Here is a 19454-nt window from a genome sequence, read left to right on the forward strand (position 1 = left end):
AGGGACAACAGCGCTGTGGGGTAGGAGTTGGCTGCTCTGAGGCCAAGGTCACCTCTTGGCCATTCCCAGGGTCCTGTCCACAGGCACCCCAGGAGACAGCACTGGAGACGGGGTCAGTGTCCCTGGGGCTCCTTCCCCAGCAGTGTGAGGTGTGTGACAAGACAGACCCATCCCTGCATTTTCCCAGGAGAGGAAGCGGGTTGGAGCAGACCACAAGCCAGACATGCACACAAACACCTCGACGGTCCTTGGGGAAGAAAGAGAACCAGGTCCTGAGAGCTGCATTCTCCGATGTCTTGTCCCTCACCCCAGATCCCTAAGGATTAACGTCAGGATACCGAGGCAGCCCCTCAGTTCTCTCAGATCCATCCCCACCTCTCCTGTGAGGCAGCAGAGTTGGGAGAAAAGCAAGGATGCAGGTGGTTGATCCATCTACACTGAGGTTGGGATCAAATCAATGCTGGCTCTCTACCACTGAGGCAGGGCCTCTGCTACACAAATGGGAAGTTCACCCTGCTGGCCAGGCCAGGAACTCGGGATCCCCAGGTCATCTGTGTTTGTTTGAGAGCTGCCAGACATGTGAGTGATCATTTCAGGCCCCAGTCTTTGAGTCGTCCAACTGAGGTCGCAGATATCATGGCATAAAGCTGAACCATCCATCCCTACTGTGCCTAGTCGAAACTCCTGACCCACAGAATTGATGAGCATAGAAAAGGACTGTCTCATGTCACTGTGGTAGGCAGACTAATGATCCCCCTTAATGCCCATGTCCTAATCCCCACAATCTGTGAATATGTGCCCTTACATCTAAATGTGACTAAGGTTAAAGATCTTAAAATGGAAGGATTATCCTGGATTAACCAAGTGAACACAAAGTAATCAAGAGGGCCCTACAGGGGGGAGGCAGAGGATCAGAAAATATGATAATGAAAGCAAGAGGTTGGGGTGATTCCAAGAAGGGGCCCCAGGCCAGGAAATGCAGGTGACCTCTAGAAACTTAAAAAGACAAGAAAACAGACTGTCCTCCGGGGCCTCCAGAAGGAACACACCCTGCCAACACCTCGGTGTTATACTTCTGACCTCCGGTATAAAAGAATACATTTGTGTTGTTTTAAGCCACTAAATTGGTGGTAATTTGCTACAGCAGCAATAAGAAACTAATTATGCAGAAGGTATTTGATAATTAATTCATTTTTAAAAAATGGATGTAGGGCTCTTCAGACTTTCTGCTTCTTCTTGTGTCAGTTTTGGTAAGTTATACTTTTTAAAGAATTTGCAATTACATCAAAGTGGTCAACTTTTTTTGTCATCGAGTTGTTCATAACATTCTTATATTATCATTATCTTATTTAATGTCTGTAGGATCTGTCGTGATAGCACCTCTTTTTCATGCTTCACATTTGTGGTTTGTGTTCTTGCTTTTTTTTCCTTGATCCATTTTGTTGATCTTTTTGGAGAAAAAATCTTTTGGCTTTGTCAGTTTCCTCTATTCTCTCTCTACTTTGTGTTTTGTTTGTTTTTGTTCTTATCTTTGTTACTTCCTTCTTTTTGCTTACCTTGGGTTTATTTTGCTCTTTGTACTCTAGCGTTGTATGGAGGAGCCAACATCATCGATTTTAGACCTTTCCCTTTTCTAATATAAGCATTTCATAGGTTTCCCTTTGAGCACAGCTGCATTCCCCACCATATCAATAGTTACACATGTCCAAGGCCGGGTCATAACAAATGATGAGGTTTCCACTCAGTCTCTCCCCTCTCCCATGCTCAGCCCTGGATTCCAGCCACCATGTTGTGAGGAAGCCCACACCACATGAAGAGGCCATGTGGAGGTGTTCTAGCCACCAGCCCCATATTAACTGCCAGACGTGTTGAGCGAGTGAGTCTTCCCTGCCATGCCCTATCCAAATCCCTAATCCTCAGTATCTATGAGCTTAACAAATGGTGGATTTGCGCCATTAACTTTGGGGTTATTTGTATATAGCCATAGTAACTGGAACAATGGTTTTGCAACAGATTCCCAGAGGTAGACCCCGAGTCACATTTCCCACACTTAAAAAAGGGACTGGTCCTCAGAATAAAGAGCCTGGTGACAGCTGACTCCTACTGGGGCAGGAGGCAGGGTAAGAAGGGAGACCTGGAATAGAAGGTCAGCCTTCAGCTGGCCGGCCCTCCCCAAGTCATGGGAAGGAGCAATGCTTTCAGGGGGACAAACCCCACCCTGCACCCCTTTTCCTTGCACCAACTGGAGTCTGAAAAACGCAGAGAAGAAGCAAAGTTGAGCAATTTCTGGAAAGGTGAGGGAGGGGGGCTGCAGCTCCCTGTAGTCACCTCCTTCTGTAGCCGAGAATAGAAGACCGTCTCCCAGCCTTGGGTCCAATCTCTGGTTTCCTGCATTCTTTCTCTCCCACCCCCTTTGCCTCCATTACATGATTTTTGTGTTCCCTGTACCCTTGCTGCCCCACACATGGCCTTCCACCCAGCAGCACCACATGGCCGGGCCGCTGGCCAGAAAGGTGGGAGCCTTGCTAGACTCAAAGCTGCTGAGTCAGAACCTGCAGGACTCCCCAGGCGATCTGCAGGCTCCTACCCTGAGTCATCATCAGTAAATGAGCTCACTGGGAGCAGAGGGACACTCAGCCCTGGGGGGGGGGGCCGTGAGAACATAGACAACCTGCCAGTTATGGCAGGTGCCTGAGGGTGCTGCCAGCCCCACACCTCCGGAGGCTGGGTGCCACCCGTGCACACTGATATTTTGGGGAACCTCACGTAGCATCAGCACAGGGGTGGCAAATGGGTTTGCAAACCTGGCTGATGGGTGTTGGCCAATGTCCTGGGCTATTTGGGAAGGGGTTCTAGACTCTGCAGGAGAGAGTTCTGTGATCAATTGATAATGTCTGCTGGGGCCGAGAGGGACGTGGTGCCATGGGCACTATCTGCTCCCTTGGCCTAGAATGTACAGAGTTAGTCTCCTGTTTTTGAAAAGACTTCTTTCCTCCCTCCCTGCTGGAAGATCTTCCAAGAGATGCCACAGCTCCAGCTCTCAGCCCCCCTCTACACGTGCCTGTCAACTGCCCACCACTCCATCCATACCCGTGTGGATGGGGCGCGTGTGGGCCTCCAGCCCTCCGTGGCCACATGGGTTGCTCGGGGGCCACAGGGTCTCCCAAGCTGGCAGTGTGGCCTCCTGCCCATGGGACTCACCACTTGACTCTTTCGGGGCCCATGCCCTTTGCAGCCTTTGCTTAACTCTGTGAAATGGGTGCCCGGATCTTAATAGTAAGTCTGGTGCCGGTTATTTTTCTGGACTTAAAAGCAAAACAGCTGCAAGTCTTGGATGTGGGGACACTGCACAATTCCCCTTATCCCAAAGTGCCTGGTTCTCCTGGGGAAATGCCTCTCCCCTCATAGGGGCAGCTGCACCAGTTTGCAGGATCCCTGAGCTCAGAGCTCCCCGCAGACCCCCAGCCAGGCAAGGAATGTCCTCCCCACTTTACAGATAAGGAAGCCAGGGCTCCAAGGGAGACTGGAAGTGCTGGGTCACATGGCCAGTCAGAGGCAGAGCTGGACATGCTAAGAAGAGCGGCCACGCCCCACGGTGTCCTGCATGAGGGGCACCGAATGCCAGTGGCAGGGCTGGGATGGGCATCGTTGCCAACGGGAAACCTCCCCCAACAACTCTGAAGGAGCACGTGTGCTCCCAAACCTCCCACAGAAGCTCTTTGGAAGCAAACTGATGACCTCAGCACATTTTTTCCAAACACACCCTTCCTCCCTCTCCCAAAATCTCAGTGTCTTTGGATCATTTCCCTGTGGAGAGGCCAAGGCAGGCCTGAGGGCCCTGGAAGGGGGCTCCCTCCCAGTGGCTGCTCTCAGCCCCCACCCTCCCCAGCCACCGTCCTGGCCTGCTTGGCTGGGACATGCGGCAGAGAAACCACAAATAATTTCGCTGTTTAGGGGAACATCAGTCTGGGTTTCCATGGCAACAGCCTCTGGAGCCAGCTGTGCCGGCAGCCGAGAGCACAAGGCCCGGCCAGCCCAGTCTCCAGTGGGCACGGAGGAAAGGGGTCCACTCTGGTTTCTGAGGTTCCAGAGGCCGGGCCGCAGGATCTCGGAAACCACCAGCATGGGGGGAGCAGGGTGAGTGGCTGGGAGGGTGAGGTCAGAAAGCCCAGAGCAAGATCCCCCCCAACCCTCGAGACCCGGTGGCCGTGGGGCGCGGGCATGTACCAGGCCGTCACCTAACCAGCCATCCCACTCAGCTTCACCACCCTGCGAGGTGAGTCCCGCCGCACACCTTCATCGGGCAGGTGGGGAAACAGAGGCCTCGTGGGAATCCGTGGCTCACACTGCACACAGTAGGCATCTGCTTCCTGAGCCTGTGTCCACTCTTCTCTCAGAGCCCCTGCTCCCTGCCCCCGGGCTGCGGACACCTCCAGGGGCCTCTGCCCGGCTACGTCTAAGGAACAGAGGAGGGGCTCAGCCCCAGGGGCCTCCTCAGAATAGCAGGCTAATGCCCCCTGGGCCCCTGCCCCCGGGACCCAGCTCTGGGTGCTTTCCGTGCCCCAGCTCATGTCTTCCCCCGAGAGGGAGGTGCTCTTCCCATCCTGCCTGAGACAAGGGAGGCTCAGGGAGGGGAAGGGAGCTGCCCAGTCACACGGCTCCTAGGTGACCGGCCCATGTGCCAGCCAGGCCCGCTCATAATCATGACCAAGATGCCCTAAAGGTGGCGCTGTGGACACTGTCATGCCTCCCGGAGCTCCTCCAATCCCAGGACGCCCAGAATCGCCCAGGTTGACCTCTGACCCTGAGCACAGGCTATGCACGGGCCCCCAACACGGGGCAGAACAGAACTTTAAGGGATGCAATGTCTCGGGGTCTCTGGAGCCGGGAGCAGGACCTGCAGACAGCTCCAGGTACCCGGAGGTCGGGCCCTGAGCCAGGTGACAGGTGCTGCCATGCGGGACCTTGCCAGCTCCAGGAGGAGGAAGTTATGAGGACAAGTGGCCACAAAGCCACAAAACATCACCTGTGTGACGTGAAATGTCTTTAGCTCGCAAGGTTCCCAGGAGAGTGGGGAGGCCGCCCCGAGTGGGTGGAGCAGTGCAGAGCCTGAGGGAGGCCGGGCCAGGGCGGCAGGAAGCGCAGCTCTGGTGAAAATGCACCGCGAAGCGCCGGCCTTGTGCGCGGGTGAGCGCGGGCCAGGGGCCTGCAGGCTCAGAAGGGGCGACAACTCCGCATCTAACAGTCAACCAGAGGAAAAGGAGCCTGTGTCTTGCATTTGTTTATGTGAAGCTCTGTGTCCCTACTTTGTCTCTCTCTCACACACACACACACACACACACAAGAATTTAGGATTTGAGGTGCCTTACAAAACACACACAATTCCACATGATTTTCAGGAGGTGAGGAAAACAAGGGCGAGAAAAAGAAGACAAAGCAGAGGTAAAGTAGTGGTCAAAATATATGCCCTAAGGTCCTCAGGGCTGTTCAAGGTAGCAGCAAATTTGACTCTGAGCTCCCTGGCAGCCAATGCAAAAAGGAAAACACTTTCAGCCTTTCAATTTGCAAGGCACACAGGATGAAACAAGCAAGCTGCTGGGAGACTTGAGGCTGCAGCTACTTCTGAAAAAGAAGAGGGATTTCTTACCAGGATTGTCTTGACGATGCCTGCATGCATAGCAGCTGGACAACTTCCCTGCAAATATGAAGAGATGCCTCTGGTGTCACCTCAAAGCACCCCGGGGACAGGAGTATGGCTCCAGCCCCCTGCGAGGGATAAACCTGGGCACACAGGCATGCAGCAGTCTGGTGACAGGCATGCAGCAGCCTGGTGGCCAGGGGTGGGACATATCTGAATCCAAATTTCTCAAGGTTCTGTAAAGCTCCGCCCCCTCACAAGTGGGACCAAAACCAAGGAGCTCAGGTGGGCCCTGAGCGGTGGGAAGCTTCACCTGGGAACCTGGTGCTCAGCCTTGGCTGCTCGCTGGACTCACTTGGGAGTTTACAAAGACCCTGGCCCCTGGTCCCTGGCCTCAGCCCCAGGTCTGATCTAATCTGCTCTGGGCGCGGTCCAGGCACGAGAGGTTTTCTAAGTTCCCAGGTGATCCCAGTGTGCAGCCAAGTTTAGAACCTGGCTCCAGGTGAGCTGGCTTACCTGTCTTCTGCGCAAAGCTCGGGACTGGCAGTTTGGCAAGTGTCCTGTAGCAGAGAATTGGGGCGGCACCCTGAGGAGCCCAGTCCCCAGGGGATGGTGGGGAAGGAGGGCACCCCCATAATGTAAGCAGTGGGGCTGAACGGAAGGCCACCCACCTAGGAATGGAGGTTAACCAACAGCTGGGGGTCCTCTAAAAAGAACTTGGGCTCTGCACCAAGCCCCAGGTAAATGAGTGAGGGGTCCTTAATTTTATTCCTTTTTAAAAAAATTATATTTTTCTTGATTTCAGAGAGAGGGGGAGAGAGAAACATCCACGATGAGAGAGTCATTGATTAGCTGCCTCCTGCATGCCCCCTGCTGGGGATCGAGCCCGAAACCCGGGCCTGTGCCCCGACCGGGAATCGAACCTCAATCTCCTGGATCCTAGGCCGATGCTCAACCGCTGAACCCCAGCCGATGGGCTCACTTTTTTTTTTAATCTTTACCTGAGGATATTTTTTCCATTGCTTTTCAGAGAGAGTGGGAGGAAGAGAGGGACACACACACACGTCGATTGGTTGCCTCCCGCACGCGCCCCGACCAGGGCTGGGGATCGAGCCTGCACCCGAGGTACATGCCCTTGGCTGGAATCGAACCCAGGACCCTTCAGTCCGAGGGCTGATACTCCATCCACTGAGCCAAACCGGCCAGGGCCTAATTTCACTCCTTGATAAGCTTTACCCAAAGGCGTGGCTCCACGGCACGGGGGCGTCATGGGCTCTCGGGAGAAGGTGTCCCCGTGGGCAAGGAAGATAGGGCTGCGCGGCTGAATCCGCAGCAGGTCCCCCCACGCAGGGCCAGCCGCGCTGGCCGACCTCGTCTGTTCCCAAAGGCACATGCGGGTTTCCCCGAACTCTCTGGCCTGGCCGCCAGGCCCTGCTTCCCAGATCTTGTGTTTTTCAGGAACTGGGCCCCTGGATCTGTTTCTACAACACGTTCGTTAGCAGAAGCTGCTGTCACCATTCCAGCCAAACGCCCTAGGCCGGGGGATGGCCGCAGAGCCATCTCTCTGCAGGGCTGCTGGGCTTCTCCGACTGAAGAAAGCTCTGGAACGTGCGAGGGTGGGGATGGGAAGTCCACGCTGAGGGGCAGAATATGAGCAAAAACATATGATCGCTGGGGGCAGAAATCACAGCCCAGGGGTGAGCACAAAGCTCGGGGTGACTGGATCCCAGGGAGGGTGGGGGGTGAGCGGAGAAACAAAGCTGGGAAAGAAGTCGGGGTGCCCCTCAAACCAGCTCCGGACCTGGGGACGGCAGCAGGGACACTGAAGGTTCGTTGGGCTCATGAACTGATCCGCCTCTGGGGGTGGGGAAAACCATGTTTCCTTTTTTCAGCCAAGGGCCATTTGGATATTTATAACATCATTCCCGGGCCAGACAACTTAAAATTTATCAAATTATTTAAATTATCAACTTAAAAATTAGCTATGAGAAAAGCTCCTAGATTTAGTGAATTTCGAGTCCCTCCTGCCGTTGGTTTCTCGGGCCTGACGCTCCCCACCCCTGGCCTAGGCCAGTAACAACAAGGGCACTGGCCCGACGGCGTCGCCGGGGGTCCGGCCGGCGGCCCGGTCCTCGCAGCCGCCGTGAGGAGGCGCAGCCGTGGCCTCCACCTTACTGGCCGAATGACGGGCTGGAGCAGGACCACAGGCAGTCACAGCAGGGCCGGGGGTTATTTCGCATCGTTTGACCAGGAATAAAGCCGGGGAGACATCTTGCAGCTGACCTGTGTGTGTGCCCGAGACCGGGGGGACCAAGGGACACAGAAGAGTGACAGAAAGGCAGCACAGGGGCCAGGGGCAGCTTCAGGTAACAAGTTGCCGTGCGGGCAGAGAGACAAACCCACGTCCCTGATCCAAATCCCGAAATGCAAAAGGCTCTGAGCCCCAGAGCTTTCTCGGGGCTTACTTGGCGCCCAAACCTGGCCTGGCCCTGGCTGGTGTGGCTCAGTGGTCAGAGTGCTGGTCCGTGCATGGAAGGGTCACAGGTTCGATTCCCGGTCAAGGGCGTGTACCTCGGTTGCAGGTTCATTCCCTGGCCCAACCTAAAAATTAGCTATGAGAAAAGCTCCTAGATTTAGTCTGGGTGGGTGCGGGAGGCAACCAATAGATGTGTCTCTCTCACTTCAATGTTTCTCTCCCCCCCCTTCCACTCTCTCTAAAAAATCAGTGAATAAAATACCCTTGGGTGAAGATTGAAAAACAAACAAAAACAAAAAAAACCTGGCCTGATTGAAATTTGGGGGCTGCTGGCAGGTACATAGCTCTCTCCCCCCCTCTCTGAAATCAATAAAAGATATATATATTTTAAAAGTCTTGCCTTTTGACAGAAGGGTGGTCTTGGTCCTGCTGAGGTGCCCACTGTCTGTCCAGGGCTCAGAGGCCCCCAGTTCTGGGTCAGCCCCCCGCTCCCTGTCACTGGGTCTCAAGCGGGGAAGGTGTTTCCCGGCAGTGAGTGTGAGCAGAAGCAGCTGGCCCTGCTCCCCAGGCCAGGCTGCTGGCAGGTACATGGAGGGACCGGGGGACGCTGTTGGGGACGCCTTGGCACTGCTGGCTCCAATAGCCCTTGAGCAAGGGTTGGTCTCACTAGCCTGTGAGAGATGGATTTGGATGCCAGAGGCCCTGCTCCACCACCAAAGTGCTGTGTGACCCCGAGCAGCTGTCCATCCCTCTCTGGACCTCAGTTTTCTCTCTTTGTAAAATGCAGACCCAGGCAAAGTGCAGCAGGCCTGCCCCCTTGCACCACCTCGGACACACTGGGCCAGACGCAGCATTTTCTCGCCCCCACCCCAGACCCTCGGGCACTCTCGTGTCTCTGCTCCCCCCCTTTAATTGAAAGGCTCGTCTCTCTCATTCTCTATGATGGGTGCCTGCTTTCTCGGGGTGGAGATCAGAGCCTTTCCGGAGCCTCAATTCCCACGGGGGGCTGGGGAGCACCCCCCGCCCGCCCGCCTGTCTTCGGGGTGCCGAGAGCTGGCCTCGGGCCTCGGGGCCCCCGGCGCTGAGCCTGCCCGCTCACACCCCAGGGTGGGGGTTTCCACGGGGCTTACGGGGATTTATAATGGGAACCTCCGCTCTCCCCGCATTGTCCTCCCCGACAGGGGGAAGAAAGAAGGCCCCAAATCTCCTCTGCGGCCGGCCGCGTGTCCTCGACAGCCACAAAGTGCTCCATCGTCACCTATCACATTTTCCTCAAAAAGCCCTCAGCCGCGCGCAAGGCCAGCGCCACATCCTCACGGGATCCTCGCTGCCTGGCCGAGGGAGACGGGACGTGTCGGTCTGAGTAGTGTCCCCTCAGTACTTTTCAGGAGGCTGCTCAGGGCTTCGGCCTGGAAAAGCCGCCCCCACGCTTTCTCAGGCCCCGCAGCCCGGGGTGAAAGCCGGCCCGCGCCAGCTGGGCAGCCACCACGCACCTGGCCCAGGGGGACTGCGGGCCAGGCTGGCGGCCGTCCCCTCCTCCCCGCGTGGGCCCGGGCAGGGCGGGCTTTGGGGGACGGGCACGGGGCAGGTGGGGGAGCTGGAGAGGATGCCAGCAATTGCCGGGGGCCCTGCCCAGCCGTGCCCAGGACCAAGGGCAGTCTGAATCGCAGTTTTCATTCTTCCAAGTGTATCGTTTGCAAAGCCAAATCCGTTAAGTGCATTCTGTTAGCCACCCACCCACCCACCCGTCCACCCCTCACAGTCCGTTCATTCCTCCTGCTTTGCCCAGCGCTCCAGTGAGTGGGAAAGGGGGGCTGCTACCTGCACGTTCCAGGGGATTTGGGGAGGGGGAGTCTGTCAGCAGCGTGGGTCCTAGCGGACACTGTGCTCACAGCAGGAACAGCTACGTGAACGGAGGGGCCCCGTGCCCAGCGAAAATGGGGGCTTCAGTTAAAAAGCAAGGAAGCGTTTCAGACGGGACAGTGCGGCCGTGCACCCGATGCAGAGCTCCTCTGGGGGCTGGCCCTGTGTCACCACACGGTCCCCAGCTGGGGAAGAGAGGAGAGGGCACTGAGCCCATCAAGGGGGCCCCGCCCTCATGACCTAATCACCCCCGAGGCACTGTCTCCTGATGCCATCGCATTGGGGGATTAGAGCTTCAACACATGGATTTAGTGACGGGGTGGGGGGGTGGGGGGCGGGGGGCACAAACATTCAGCTCACAGCAGGCACCGAGACAAATTCTCATCCCAGGCTCTGCTTCTGGGGACACCGAACTGGGTACGAGAGCCGCCACATGCTCAGACGCGGGAGAGCGGCGGTGGGCCCCCGAGGGGGGGGGGGACGAGGCCAGGCTGCAGGGTTCAGGGGCTGGGCCCCGGGCTGGTCTCTTCAGCCCCAAACTCACCAGCCCTGTGGCCTCAGGCAAGCGTCCTGACCTAGAATGTGGGGGACAGTGGTCCTGCCTGCTCCTGAGGTCACGTAAACAAGGGGATGCTTGTCACATGCCTAGCACCTGCTAGGTGCACAGGCTTCCCTCAGTGACTTCAGGCGGGGCCAGCCTAATGCCCCCCCCCCCTTAGAGCAGCCAGAGCCAGCCCCTCGGCTCCTCTCCGGCCCCTCCCGGGTGCCCGGCCGGCCCTGGTGCATCTGATGCTGGCTGGTGGGTGGCTGGAGCACGCGCCCGGGGACGGGGAGCTGTGTCCTCACCACACAGTGACCTGATCAACAGGGCCCTCCTCCCCTAGGCCTGCCCAGGGGTGGCCCCGGCCCCTTCTCCACCCTGCGCGTCCCCTGTCCCCCGCTGCCCCCTTTCCTCCCCAGACCTCCAGGGCAGGCCGTCTGGGCAAGAGTCCGTCTCTGACGTGCTCCTTCCATACAGAGGGTCACGGGCCTGTCAGATCGGACCACCCGAATCAAGAGTGATGATAAAACCTGTCCCTCCAAATTAGGCCAGAGCCCCGAAGCCCCGCTGATTACCGCGGTGCACACCAGGGACGACAGCTCTGAGCAGGTCCCGCAGGGTCATTAACGTGGATTGAGGCCCATTGTTTCTTCAAATTAGGCCACGGTTGCTCCTTGGGGAAGCACAGAGCGGCATCCACGTGGCCGAGGGGTGCTGGGGTCCCGCCTGGGGTCCGGTGGCTGCTGAGGAAGAGAGCGGGCCACATCCATCCCCAAGCAGGAGGCCCTGCTGCAGGGGCGCGGGGCCGCCGGGGAAGGTCCCAGAGAGGCGGCTGTGCAGACCAAGCACGAACTCTCTGAGCAGGGAGAGTTTCGCTTTTTGCAAAGCATGTTAGAGTCACAGCACCATCACCTTCTCACAGCCCTGGGAGTGGGCAGCACGTCACAGTTTGCAATGCAGGCTTCTCTCCTCCTTCCCTTGGGGCTTTGCAGCTGGTCTTTTTTATTTTTATTTTTTCAGATTAAGTTAAACAACTTGCCCAAGGTTGCACAACCTATTTGAGGCCCAGAACTCAGGTCTCGGCAACTCACCCCTTCCCTGCACCAGGGTCAGTGCCCGAGACCCCACCCGGAGAAGGGCAGGTTCACTTGGCTCACACCCTGAGTCTGTGGGAAAAGACCAGTCAGGGGCGAGAGGAAGGAGACCCAGCCCTGCCCTCACCTGGCACAGTGCCATGGGTCAGGACCTGTAGGTGGCCACCTCTGGCCCCAGTGGGGTGCACCTGGGACAACCTGGATGGGCAAGGGGTCCCTCCTCAGCAGAGAGACTGTCGGTGGACACCTGGGTAGGCGAGGCCAGGCCACAGGACGCGGGGGCTGCCCCGAACCTCAGCAGGCAGGTTGTAGGAACAGCAAGGCCGGGTACACCGTTTGTGGGACCCAGTGAAAAATAAAAATGCAAAGCCCTTGTTCCAAATGACCCGAACAATTAACCAAGTACAAGGGGCCTGGTGTGAGCGCCGGGGCTGAGTCAAGTTCATTCCACACCCGTCTGCCGGCACCTGGTGTCCGGCACAGTCCCTCTCCCCCCAAACTCCCATTTCAGGGATGAATGGGGGGCGATAACAAATAATAACTGCTCTGAAGGAGACAAACCGAGGGGCAAGGCAGGATGTACACAGGGTGATCCGGTAACCAGGCTCCAGGGGTGACTCTGAGAGCTGGCCCGCAGGACGGGAGACGGGAGGGGGGACGGCCCCAGCAAAGGAGCGGAGGCCGCAAAGGTCGCCCGTCCGTCTTGCTGGCTCCCTGCACAGGCACCCAGAGGTGTGGGAGCACCTTCCTGGGGGCTCTGCAGCCCCTGCAGCCCCTACACCGAGCCCAGAGGCCCTCGGGTTCGCCTCTGGGGACCACGGTCCTCCTCCTTTCCTATCTCGGTACCCCGGTTTTTGGCTGGGTTGGGATCCATCTTCCCAAATGGATACATTTTAACATTTCAAAAGGGAATTTTTAAAAAAGCCATCAGATAGCAAGACATCACGTGTTGTTATGTGAAAACAAGAAGTTACAAAACAATACAGCGGCAGGATGTTTAAGAAACAAACCAGGGTCTGTAGACGTGGGGAACAGAAAAAGGCGGCAGGGAATGGCATGAACGTGCTGACCGTCATTAGCTCTGAGCGGGACAGTCTGAGGGTTTTTGTTCCCCGGTTAATACTCTTCTGTGTTTTCTGACTGTTTGTGCAATAGACACCTATCACTTTTCCGGCCAGAAACACCCCCTTGCTCGCACTTGGGGTAAGAGGGGGCAAGGGGAAGCCACGAGGGCTGCTGCTCTGAAGCCAGTGTGGCTTCATTTCCTCTGCACCTGACCCGGCTGCCCCCTGCCCGGAGGTCACCCTCACAGCTCTGGCGACCCAGCTGGCACTCTGGGCCTCCCCCCAATGCCCACCCCTCACCTCTGCTCCGGTCGGGCTCTCCCACCTCCGATCCCTTGCCTGTGCTCCGTCCCCACCTGACCAGCCGTCTGCCCCTCTCGCAGGTGCGCGTCCCAGCGTGTGGGCCTTGCGCCAAAGCGCCTCTTCCAGGAAGCCTCCTCGGATCCCTCTGCTGGGGCGACCCCGCCTTCCCCCAGGGTCCCCCCTGCCTGCTCCGGCCTTGGGCGAGGCTGCCCTCTCCCGAGTCAGAGCTCCAGGTGGATCTCGGGGCGCTGCTTGGCTTCGAGGGCAGAGTCTGCAGCTGACTCTTCTCTGCGCACACAGTGGGTGCTTAGCAGTCGTTCTCTGCAGCCATCACTCCCCTCCAGGCAAACAAGATAGAGATTTCGGGGCAAGGCCTCTGGTGGCTGAAATTGCAGCCTGATGCCATGCCCCACCTTGTGTCAGAATCAAGGGTTTTATTTGGCAGCCGTGGGCACCGGACAAAGAGGGGTCCTTGGCTGCCTCTCTCGGAGAGGTGGGCAGAGGAGGCCACCGGAATGTGACCTGGCATGCCGGGCCACACGGCGGGCACAGCTGGAGCCAGCAGCCGGTTTCACCACTGGCTCAGGCCCTTCTGCAAACCTGTCCCTAAGTGCATCCCAGGACCCTGTTGGCAAGGTCTCTACCAGCTCCGAGAGTTTACATTCCCTATTAGGGAGGGAGGGAGGAAGGTGGTGGGTGAATGGGGGGAAAGATGGAAGGAAGGCTTGACAGACGGGTCATGAGTGGGTGGGAAGGAGGGAGGAAGGAAAAGCGATACCTTGACTGACTTATATAGCTGGAGTCTGCAACATTGTCAAAGGAGGCAAATTGGTCGGTGCCTGGAGCGTAGTATGTGCTCAATAAACTGGGTTGAATGAATCAATTCCTGAGCCAGCTCCAGCTGCACCTGAACACACCTGAAGACACGCCCACCTGCAGCAACCCCAGACCGGCCCCTCGCACCCACCTCTGGAGGGTTCCCCCTCAATCCAGGGTGTCTCTGTGTCCAGTTTCCCCTCTTATAAAATCACCAGTCATCCTGGATGGGGGCCCGCCCTAAGGACCTCGCTTGAGTGTCACTATCTGTGCAAAGGTCCTACCTCTTAACAAGGTCGTGCTTGGAGGTATGAGGGGTTAGGACTCAAACTTGAGTTTGTGGGGGACACTATTCAGTCCATCACACTTCGCTGTCACGCACCCTCCGAGATCCACGGAGCGAGAGGACCTTGGCACTGACTGTGCCTGTGAGCCCCAGCAAAGCCCTGCCCAGCCTCAGGCTCCCGTGAGGGAGGACAGGCGCTGGGTGGCACGGTTCGGAGCCCCCTTCATTCATCCATCAGCTCTGCGGGTCATCTCTTCCGTCGGCTTCTCTTCCCAAGCACCCCACCCGCAAGGATGGGCTGCAACCCCAGCTCCTCCATTTATCAGCTATGCGTCCTCGGGCCAGTCACTGAACCTCTCTGTGCCTCAGTCTCCTCTATGAATTGGGATAACTACAGCAGAGGATTTTGTGAGGATGGAAAGGTGAGTATTTATCAGCAAGTCCAGGTCAGTGTTTGCTAAATAAACAAGAAAACCACGTCCACGGGAAGGTCCAGGAGCTCTCACCCTCCAGGGGCAGCAGGGAGGCTGAAGGCAGAGGGGTCTGTGGCCTTGGAGCCAGGGGTCTGGGCTCTGAAGGCAGGGAAGTGGGTGGTCAGATCCCGTCCAGATGGGGCTTTGGCCGGCGGGGATTCCCTGCAGTGCCTGCAGCCACTCTGGGGGCTCTCAGCAGGCAGCCCCAGCCGCACCCCATTTTATGGGCTGCGATTGTTCCATTTGTTTACGGCATTTGTTCAGACATATTTCTGGAAAGGGAGCCAACAGCAAAACCCAGGCCCGGGTGGCCCGCTGGCGGGGCGGCAAATGAAGACAGCTGCTGCGGCGGGGCTCCCCGGTGGGCCGGGCGGAAACCAGGGGCCAGGCTGAGGCGCTTCAGAGCAGGGCCTTTGTCTGGCGCGGCCGAGTGAGCGCGAGCGGGCAGGCACGGGCGCTGGGGGACCGCACACGGCGCTGCAGGGCCTCAGTTTCCCAGGCCCGCAGAGGGGGACAGTAGGGACCTACGTGCGTGCGGCGACCAAGCCCCCGTTGTGGCTTCAAGGAAGCGGGGCTCCTCTAGGGGTGCGGCTTGTGCTCTGCAGCTCTGCAGGTGGAGAGCAAAGGGTCAGACCCGTGCAGACCCCGGACGGGGCAGCCGAGAGCCGGCGTTGGGGGGGGGGGGGGCGGCGAGGCTCTGAGAAGGGAGGGAAGCGGCCCGAGGCTCCGGGGTCTCTGCAGGCAGGGCTGGGGACAGAGCCTGACTCCCGATGCCTCTGGGCCAGCAGCCTCCCTCGGCCCGGACCCCAAGCGCCTACTTCTCTCTTACTTCTAGAGGCGTTTTGCTCCCTGCACACACTTGTTGAGGAATGAATTAATCAATCAATCAACCAACCAACCAATCAGCATATTAATGAGTCAATAAATTTAAAAAAACCAGTCTGGCCACTGTCCCATTTGAAGCCCCGGCTGCTGCGGGCGTCAGCCACTGCTCGCCTGCCCAGCGTCCTCACCGAAGGAACTTTCCTGAAGGGAGTCTCACCACGGAACACATTTGGGGGACCTGCAGGGGGCACGCGTGGGTTTCAGGCCAGGTGGGCCAGTCCTGCGTGCCATCAGCCCACACCACTGCGGGGCCCCAGGGTTGAGCAGTGCTGTGGGGTGTGGCCGGGAGCAGGTCCAGGGCTCCTGTGGCCTCTGTCTGTGCTTTCATTGTCCCCTACCTGCTGGGTCAAAGCCTAGACTCAGGGCCACCTCGAGGGCACCTCCTCCGTGAAGCCACCCACAGTGCCAGGAGGCACCGAGTGTGAAGAACCTTCTACTGCGTGTGGTTTCCAGGGGCTGGTGCCCCATCTCCTCTGCCAAGGCTGACCTGAGTGACTGGAGAAAGAGGCCTGTGTCCAAGTCCCTGACTCCCATCTTGTCCTGGGCCAAGTGTGGGACACTGAGAGCGGGGTCAGCAGAGGAGCATTCATGGGCAGGCCCCCGGAGCCCAGCGCTGTTCCCACCAGACTGGATCTTCCTTGACCTCCAAGCTAATAGGTGGGACAATGCCCGGTTCAGAGATGAGGAAACAGCGGGTCAGAGTGGCAAAAGGCCTCTCCCAGGGGCCCACAGAACAGGAACCCAGGACAGATTGGACCTGTAAGAGCCCCCCCCCGGCTTCAAGGTTAGCGAGACCAGAGAATAAATGAGCTGGGGGTGTGGGAGTTCTCGGAGTTGGGGCTGGTGATGCCGCTGACCCCACTGGACTTAAACAACATTCGACAAATATTTATCCCAGAGACACCAGAGGAGCCAGGGGACGCTCCGCCCCGCACCCCAGGTCCCTGCTGATGAGGTGGGACCCTTCCTTGGAAGGGGCTGTGGGCTGCAGGGACAGGGAGGTGGGCAGGCATTTGCTGCAGACTCTGGCCTGATGCAGAGGTGTCCCCCGTTTTCACGGGGAGCACAGGGGGCGGGGCTGGCCCTGCAGCACCTCCACTGGGTGACTGAGCGGCAGACTGGCCGGCGCCCGCTGCGCGGCTCGCACACTGACCCCTCCGCCTACCAGAGCCAATATTTGAGGTCAGGAGGCAAGTACCGTGTCTATGAGCGAACACAGGCACCCACAGGTCCCCCTCTGGGCCGTCGGCTGCCACTCTGCCTCCTGAAGCCAGCCAGGCTCTCCTGGACCAGCCCGCACGGCACGTCCTCTGCTGCATCCTTAGTGCAGCGCGGAGCTCACCAGGCAGGTGGCATCTCCCACTGAGGCCTCCCAGGCACGCCTGGTCAGGGTGGTGAGGCGGCAGGACATCTTACCGGGGGGCCCTTTCTCGGCCACACAGGCAGGCAGGACAGTGGTATTCCTCCCACATTGCAGATGGGGAAACTGAGGCCTGGAGAGAGAGAGAGCTCTACCCAGAGTGCTGCAGCCCTGGGACTCCCAGGCCAAGGTCCAGGCTCTCACTGCATGGGTCTAGATCCCACGAGGACCACTGGTCACCTCTGCCCAACACCGAGGATGTGACCAGCAGCCCTGGTGACTTGGGTGGTGGCACTGTTTGGGGAAGATATCCTACTCAAAGCAGGACACGTGCCCTCACCACTCAGGCCATCTCAGAGCCAGATGCTGGGCTAGCTGCTGGGTGCTGGGGGTGTGGGCATGGAGAGTTCAGCCTCAGCTGGCCCTGCCTCGGCCACGCCTGCTCCTCCAAGCTCTGTTCAATCTCAGCCCGCACCGCAACGTCCGTCTGCCGCCGGGCCCAGTTTTGTCAGCCTTTGTCTCCTGGTGCCACCTGCACTCTGGTCTCGCTAACCCTGAAGCCGGTGGGGGGCTCTTACAGGTCCAATCTGTCCTGGGTTCCTGTTCTGTGGGCCCCTGGGAGAGGCCTTTTGCCACTCTGACCCGCTGTTTCCTCATCTGTGGACCGGGCATTGTCCCACCTATTAGCTTGGAGGTCAAGGAAGATCCAGTCTAGTGTCATTACTTGACCCAGGTAATGGCACTAGAAAGCTGCACCTCAGCCTTGAGAGGCTCTGGGACCCGTGAACGGGTGAAGCCCGCGTGGGCACTCGGGCCCTGGAGTCCCTGGGGACAGCCTGTCCTTCCTGGGACCTCCTGGGGAGGCTTCCTGAGGATGAGCCCATAGGGACCAAAGATGTGGGCCACTCCAGCCATCTGAGGAGCCCCACGATTCGCTCATGATGGGGAGGAGGGGGTGCTCCGTGGCAGGGCTCGTAATGCCAGCCAGCCCAGGATCTCTGCCAGGCTGTGTCCCCAGGCCCAGGCTCCCGGCCCTGCCCTCTGTCCCCACGATGAGCTGGGAGCCAGGCAGGGAAAATGTGAGTGTCAGCACTGTCCGCCCCATTCCTGAGGTCTCCCTCCTGGCAGCTGCCTTCGCTGCCTCAGCCTAACCCCCACAGTGGCTGGTGGGTCGGGCCCTGCCCCACCACCCCGGGTCCCCGCGGCTTTCATCCGGGAACATCCTCGCCAGCCTCGGGTTTGGCGGCCGCAGGACCCAGCCAGCCAAGGCTTTCAAGTGCATTCCCAGGGGCCTGAGGCTGCCGCCGCCTCCGGCAGGCTGGGTATTTTGGGGGACGTCCCCTAAATGAAAACAGGGCAGGAATGCTGGAGGCTGAGCGTGGTGTCCCTGAGGGTTGGGTGCGGCGCTTGGAGCTGGGCAGAGAAGAGAAGGGGGAGGGAGGAGGCGAGCAGAGGACTGGAGGGGGGCGGGAGGAGCCCTGGGAGCAGTGGGGATGGGACAGTGAAAGGAAGGGGGCTGGCGAGAGGCTCAGGCCTCGGGGGGGCCTCGAAACCACTCAGGAGCACAGGGCACCCACCCCTTGCACCCGCTCTGCACCTCTCATCTGTGAAATGGGACTTGATATTTTGAAGCCCACGTGGGGCGGGGCTGGGTGGAGGGCTGATGGGGTGTTGGGTGCCGGCCTCCGGCGCAGATATTTTCAGCCCCACCCTCCAGAAGGAGCTGTGTGCCATCTGTGTATGCCAGCCCTGGCGGTGGTGTCCCCTCGGGGTCTTGCTGCCCCGGGCTCACAGCACTGAGCCTCCCTCTGTCCCCTAAGGGGGCCCACGTGGGTCAGGAGGAGCCAGGGACAGTAATCTGGGCCCCTTCGCTGTCCCCCTCTGCCGAAGAGAGACCCTAGTAACCAGCTGTGCATCTGCGGCCTCATCTTCCTCACCTAAGACAGAAGCACCTTAGAGAACAACACTCTGCAGAGGGGGAAACTGAGGCACAGACACAGCAAGCATTTGCCGGGCCACGCTCCACCCCTCCCGGTCCCAAGGCAGCAGGTTCCCTGCTCCCTGCCTTGTTGATGTGGGATCACAGGGCCAGCCTCCGCCGTCCTCCACCCTGGCCTCGCCTGGTCCCACCCGAGGGCCTGGTGGGCACCTAGTGCCACCTCTTAGGAAGTTCATTTGGTTTTCTTGACACCCGTGAGCATCACAATGCACCCAGGCCCTGAGCACAGCCGCTCACAATATCCCCCGCACCCGCCTTACATACCTGGACTGGCCCAGGCCCGTGGTCGAGGCCAGGAGGGGGCATATAGTGAGCCTCAGAGAGGTAACACACCCCAAGGCCCTCGGCCATAGGGCACCGGAAACATCTCCACTCCTGAGCCCTTTGGGCTGCCGCAGGGCATGCTGGGAAGCCGCCTGGCTGCTCCTCCTCGGTGGGCATCACACCCCCGGCCACCCCCGGGGCAGCAGGAGGGCACAGAGAAGCGGCCTTTATCCAGCCCCGCAGAGGGGCCTGCAGACCTCAGAGTTGTCCCCGGCGCGGTGGGGCCCACAGGCCACCCGGGCAGAGGCGGCTAATGAACCCGGCCCACGGGGGCCCCGCACAAAGACTCGCTGTGCCGCCTGTCGGGGCGATCCTCCTGCTCACCCATCAGG

Source organism: Miniopterus schreibersii, assembly GCF_964146895.1.
Source record: "Miniopterus schreibersii genome assembly, chromosome: 12".
In the NCBI taxonomy this organism is placed as follows: Eukaryota; Metazoa; Chordata; class Mammalia; order Chiroptera; family Miniopteridae; genus Miniopterus; species Miniopterus schreibersii.